Here is a 6703-nt window from a genome sequence, read left to right as displayed (position 1 = left end):
ACTTCCTGAATTGACTGAATTGAAATGGAATTGACACCAACCCTGTTTGATTTGCATTAGAAATACATTGGTAATGCTCACTTACTAAAATATCTAATCTCAGGGACCTTTTTCCATGTGAAGACTCTAAAAATGTAAGATTGCTTCCATTTCTCATGTTACACCCTCAGTGGAGTTGGAACGTGGTTAGATCTATCTACCACAAGTTCTGTTTTTTCCCTTTTAGCCTCCAACAATGCAGACTTTTATTAGAGGGGTCATTGTTGCTTTTCCTTTGACTTGGATTGTGGTTGTCGATATTATGCAATTTCTTCTGGTCGGTCGTGCAATAGCAGTGTGTGTTGTCTTTACTGGTGTCTATGAATGAGCCTTGTAGCAATGCTTCTGGTATGTCTCTGTTACTGATGTTCTTGAATCATAACAGGATACAATGGTGATGCTCTCTCATCACCGCTGAAGCATCCACACTATAAACTATGGTCCATTACACACACTGGAAGTACAAGGTTTCAACCAAAACAGGTTCTCCCCTAAGAGAACGCAACAAATGCCGTTTTCGTGAAAAATGCCAAAGTGCCATTGTACTAGCACTAAGAAAATGTACATTAACATTTTATTTATTAAATAGGCTAGACAAGGACAAAACAGTTCAAGGCATTTTTGTTGACGCATTTCTATAGTTTGCACTGTTTTCTTCCATGTTTGCACACAGGAGTTGCCTTGCCTTGATGTGGTAACTGAAACCCTAGCCTTGAGCAGCAACAGAGTATAAAAGCACAGAAAACCACAGTTTAATCCTACAGACTTCATCTCAAATTTGGCTTTTGTTTGTTTCATCAACACCTTGGGCAGAAACAAGAGCAGTATGAGACAACCTCAGTTTAATGTGCAGCCTCAAAGACAACACCTCTGTCTCCTTTATTAGGTGAAACTATGGAGAATGCTTATGTGAGTAGGTGCATGACACCTTGCTGCCCTGTTTCAAAGACTTGCATTAAGTAGAGACTCCTTAATTAAATAAGTGTAGAAAGACTTGTCTCAACAAGTCTCCCCCACTGCACTTGGAAATTGAAGTTCATTGGACTCGAAGTTCATTTGGAATAGTGACCCATTCGTTCCAGCTGCATCTTGTCTTTGCTAGTCTTGGCTTCAAGACACAGATGCCTAACCAGGAAGTCAGGGTCTATCAGGATTTATTTAGTAAGACCAAGTCTATTTCTTTAGTGTAAAAATTATTTGTGTGAATAACTGCTTTGTGCCAAAGCCATAGCAACAAAATACTTTTCGTGCCAGGCTGGCTCCCATTTGCCGAATGTTGTCTGCATTGAAGCACTCTCCTCCTTTGTTTTTCTTCGCTTGTTTAGCTACTCTAAGGCCCTATTCCCACTACGAGAGATGAAGGAGAGTCTGAAGAGTAGAGTGATGAAAGAGATTTCTACACTGAACAAAAATATAAACGCAACATGCAAAAATGTCTAAAATTTTACAGGTCATATAAGGAAATCAGTCAATTGAAATACATTCATTAGGCCCCAATCTATGGATTTCACATGACTGGGAATACAGACATGCATTGTTGGTTACAGATACCTTTAAAAAAAAGGTAGGGGCGTGGATCAGAAAACCAGTCAGTATCTGATGTGACCACCATTTGCCTCATGCAGCGCGACACATCTCCTTCGCATACAGTTGATCAGGCTGTTAATTGTGGCCTGTGGAATGTTGTCCCACTCCTCTTCAATGGCTGTGTGAAGTTGCTGGATATTGGTGGGAACTGGAACACGCTGTCGTACACGTCGATCCAGAGCATCCCAAACATGCTCAATGGGTGACGTGTCTGGTGAGTATGCAGGCCATGGAAGAACTGGGACATTTTCAGCTTCCAGGAATTGTGTACAGATCCTTGCGACATGGGGCTGTGCATTATCATGCTGAAACATGAGGTGATGGCGGCGGATGAATAGCACAGCAATGAGCCTCTGGATCTCGTCACTGTATCTCTCTGGATTCAAATTGCCATCGATAAAATGCTATTGTGTTTATTGTCCGTAGCTTATGCCTGCCCATACTATAACCACACCACCACCATGGGGCATGCTGTTCACAAGGTTGACATCATCAAACCGCTCACCCACACGATGCCATACACGCTGTCTGCTATCTGCCCGGTACAGTTGAAACCGGGAAGGTCTGTGAAAATCACACTTCTCAACTGTGCCAGTGGCCATCGAAGTTGAGCATTTGCCCACTGAAGTCGGTTAAGATGCAGAACTGCAGTCAGGTCAAGACCCTGGTGAGGATGACGAGCACTCAGATGAGCTTCCCTAAGACGGTGTCTGACAGTTTGTGCAGAAAGTCCTCGTTTGTGCAAACCCACAGTCTCAGATGAACCCGCAGGTGAAGAAGTCGGATGTGGAGGTCCTGGACTGGCGTTGTTACACGTGGTTTGCAGTTGTGAGGCCGGTTGGACGTACTGCCAAATTCTCTAAAACGATGCTGAAGGCGGCTTATGGTAGAGAAATTAACATTACATTTTCTGGCAACAGCTCAGGTGGACATTCCTTCTGTATGCACTCACTAACTGTAAGTCACTCTGGATAAGAGCATCTTCTAAATGACTAAAATGTAAATGTAAATGTCAACATGCCAATTGCACGCTCCCTTAAAAGTTGAGACATCTGTAGCATTGTGTCGTGTGACAAGACGACTAATTTTAGAGTGACCTTTTATTGTCCCCAGCACAAGGTGCACCTCTGTAATGATCATGCTGTTTAATTAACTTCTAAATATACCACACCTGTCAGGTGGATGGATTATCTTGGCAACGGAGAAATGCTCACTAACAGGGATGCAAACACATTTGTGCACACAATTTGAGAGAAATAAGCTTTTTCTGGGATCTTTTATTTCAGCTCATGAAACATGGGACCAACACTTTATAAACACATATGTTGTGTTTATATTTTTGTTCAGTATACTTTTCCATTCACATTAAATCCTTGGTCGGCAGCTCAAATTGACCATAAATATCACAGTAGCCACTAGCCAGTAAGCACAAACTATTTAACAATCGGAGCAACTTTTCTTCTAAAACATATTACAATATTGAATAATGCAACCAAACCATATTACACTCTTGGATAATGCAACAATCCAGAAGCACAATTCAAAGGTTTATTTTGTTGTCCATACACTCCTGCTAGCTAGCTTACACTCCTGCTAGCTAGCTTACTAACTAACAACATGCTTCATGATCAAGTAACGTTAGCATATCAATAATGAACACATACCCCTCCCATGTAAATATAAAAGTATAGTAATGTTATCATACAGTGTCATTCATATTATAATATAGGCTACACAGCTAGGTAGCGTTATCATCACATGAGAGTAATTCCGTGGAGTAGGTGTATGGATGCTAAGAAATAACATCTGGATCAAAGGTAATCAATTTACTTACTATCTAGTTTTATTCAGTGCTTAGAAGAGAAGATAATATTAATGTGTGTGGGGGAAGTTAATCTTGTCTAGCATACAGTCAAACAAATCATCCTTGACCCAGCCATCCTTAAACGAAACCACATAAATATCTCGTAGCTTAGTTTTAAGCACTCACTTAGAATCCGAGGCTCAAAACCAATTTTAAAAAAAATTGTATTTACAGGAAATGCCTGTGTGTGTGTGTGTGTGTGTGTGTGTGTGTGTGGTAGTATGGCTGCAGTAACAGAGATTAGTGAGATTACCTTCTCTCTACCCATGTGACTTGACAACAGAGACTCTCCCAGTTTGCACACACACACACAATAGACTTAAGTTGATCTCCTCTTGTTCTGGTCAACACAGATACAGGCTACAAATCACAGTGTGCTACCCCCACAGACACGCAACGAACTCTGGGTGTCGTCTAGTCTATACCACCCACCTTCAACCAGGGCCATGTTCATTAGGGCACATTGTCACAAAATGTTTTGCAACGTAAAACGAAAATGAGCATTTCATAGTTCAGATAGAACATCCCAGTTTCACTCCGTTTGGGACCGTTTTCTTCCATTTTGCATCTTCTGAATATGACCTGAATGTTCTGCAGCCAGGAGGGAATTTTTTGCGTGTGAAAACATGGCCTCTAGCGATGTCATTGGAAGCCCCCTCCCCATTCACTCCCAGTTCCGACCACAGTGGGAGGGGAATTGGATAATGAATTGCACCCGAATCTAATTCAAATATGCTCGTCCGCAGAAGCCCAGAATGGGAGCAGAGGTCAGAGCTTCTCCTTGTGAAAATAAACCAATACGTGGGCATACATTTCAGAAGGGTGGTGGAGGGGGGCTCAGATATGAAGGGGGATGGAGAGGAGGGTATGGCTCAGCCAATCTGCTGCTGTGTAATTATAGACAGTGGAGGAGGTGAGGTGAGGGTGGGGGTGAAAGGTTTAGGGAGCAGAAGCAGCTGCTGGCTTCAGTTGAGGGGATTCAGCAGCCCTCCGGCACTCTCCCCTCCCCAGGGGATGAGAGAAAACGGGGACCAGGCCCTGACTGGGAAAGGGAGTGGAGAGGGAAGTTGGTCCTCAAGGCAGTCTCAGCCCAATGGTTTTGGGAGGTGGCAAGGCTGTGGCTCTCTGACCTTTTGTTATTCTGTGAGGAAACCAATAGAAACCTCCAGGGCCCCGTGTAGCTCAGTTGGTAGAGCATGGCACTTGCAACGCCAGGGTTGTGGGTTCGATTCCCACGGAGGGCCAGTATGAAAAAAATTAAAAATGTATGCACTCACTAACTGTAAGTCGCTCTGGATAAGAGTGTCTGCTAAATGACTAAAATATATAAAAAATAATAATAATGAAATGGTGACTACGCATAGGAAGAGATGGGACAGTAAGGAGATCAGGTGGTGCAGAGGCAGGACAAGAGTGATACTGTTCATTATTATCAAGGCTTTGCTGCCAATGGCATTTAGATTAAATTATAGAACAATGCAACATACAGTTGAGGACAACATTTTTGTTGCTTTTGTCATATCACAAAATGTTGTCATGTACAGAAACTCTCACTTGGTGGTATTTTATGCTTTAAAGATTCCTCATTCATCAAATTGTCCTATTTGCTATTTTCCATGTATAAGATAAGGTTTTTCATTGTGATTTGTGTTCATTGTAATATTGAACAAACAAATAGATTAAATAAGTGATTTGCAAAAACACGCAATATGGATTTAAGCACATTAACAAATCAATAAGGTGAACAGTAAGTAAAACACACGTGCTCCACTTCAACAGGTGCTTAATGCTCACAATTCCAATATTGCGCCACTTTGACACTTACTGCAGTACAATGTTGCTAGTAGACAATATACACAGCTCCTGATCTCACTGCAACTCAATGTGTGGACTTTGCTGCCCTGGGGAACTCAAAAAAGGAAGGGCAACAATGTTTAATCTTCTCAACATTCCTGGGATGGGTAATCAGGGCAGACGACCAAAGCGTTGTCTTTCTATCTGTCACTACAAAGATTAGGAATGAGTCAGAAGTTGACGTTGACATAAATGACGTACAGCTGAATCGTCAAGCTATGCCTAGTAAATTACCAATTAATCGGGATTGTAACAGAGCGGGCTTGAGGGGGATTTCCATCCATCCCCCTGCTTTGCATCTTCCCAAAATGTCAGTGTCGCCTTACCAAAATAGTATTTATATCTGTGCGGTGCGTGCCGGCTCCGCCGCACCCCTTTCAGTTTATCTCCTGCCCCCTGAACCCTTGTTGAGCAGGTCCCCTCTTGATCCTGCAGCCCATTCTAAAGGGGTAGGTGCAACCTGGACTCAGGGGTAGACGTACCATAGTAAATGTAAATCCAGGACACTCCAATTAGTATGAGATGTTATGTTTCATATGGTATGTATTAATTTGTGGATGTCCAAATCCAATCAAATTAAATGTATTCATAAAGCACTTTTTACATCAGCAGATGTCACAAAGTGCTTATACAGAAACTAGCCTTAAACCCCAAACAGCAAACAATGCAGTTGTAGAAGCAAGGTGGCTAGGAAAAACTCCCTAGAAAGGCAGGAGCCTAGGAAGAAACCTAGAGAGGAATCAGGCTCTGAGGGGTCGCCAGTCCTGTTCTGGCTGTGCCAGGTGGAGATTATAAGAGTACATGGCCATTAAGGCCAGATTGTTATTCAATATGTTCAAACGTTCATAGATGACCAGCAGGGTCAAATAATAATCACAGCGGTTGTAGAGAGTGCAACAGGTCAGTACCTCAGGAGTAAATGTCAGTTGGCTTTTCATAGCCGAGCATTCAGAGTTCGAGACAGCAGGTGTGGTACACACAGACAGAGAGAGAGAGAGAGAGAGAGAGAGAGAGAGAGAGAGGAGAGAGAGAGAGAGAGAGAGAGAGAGAGAGAGAGAGAGAGAGAGAGAGAGGGAGAGAGAGAGAGAGAGGACAATATGTTACTTTATTCCAATTTGTTGTGGCTAACGTTAGCTAGATGGCTAACGCTAACGTTAGCTAGGTGGCTAACATTAGCGAGGCTAGGAGTTAGGGTTAGGTGTTAAGGTTAGGGTTAAGGTTAGGTTAAAAGGTTAGGATTAGGAGAATGGTTAACTAACATGCTAAGTTGCTGCAAAGTAGCTAAAAAGTAGTAAGTAGTTGCAAAGTTGCTAATTAGCTAAAATGCTAAAGTTGTCTGTGATGACATTCGAACATTCG

This window comes from Coregonus lavaretus, assembly GCF_964263955.1.
Source record: "Coregonus lavaretus genome assembly, chromosome: 17".
NCBI classification, from domain to species: domain Eukaryota; kingdom Metazoa; phylum Chordata; class Actinopteri; order Salmoniformes; family Salmonidae; genus Coregonus; species Coregonus lavaretus.
This window is presented reverse-complemented; position numbering follows the sequence as displayed.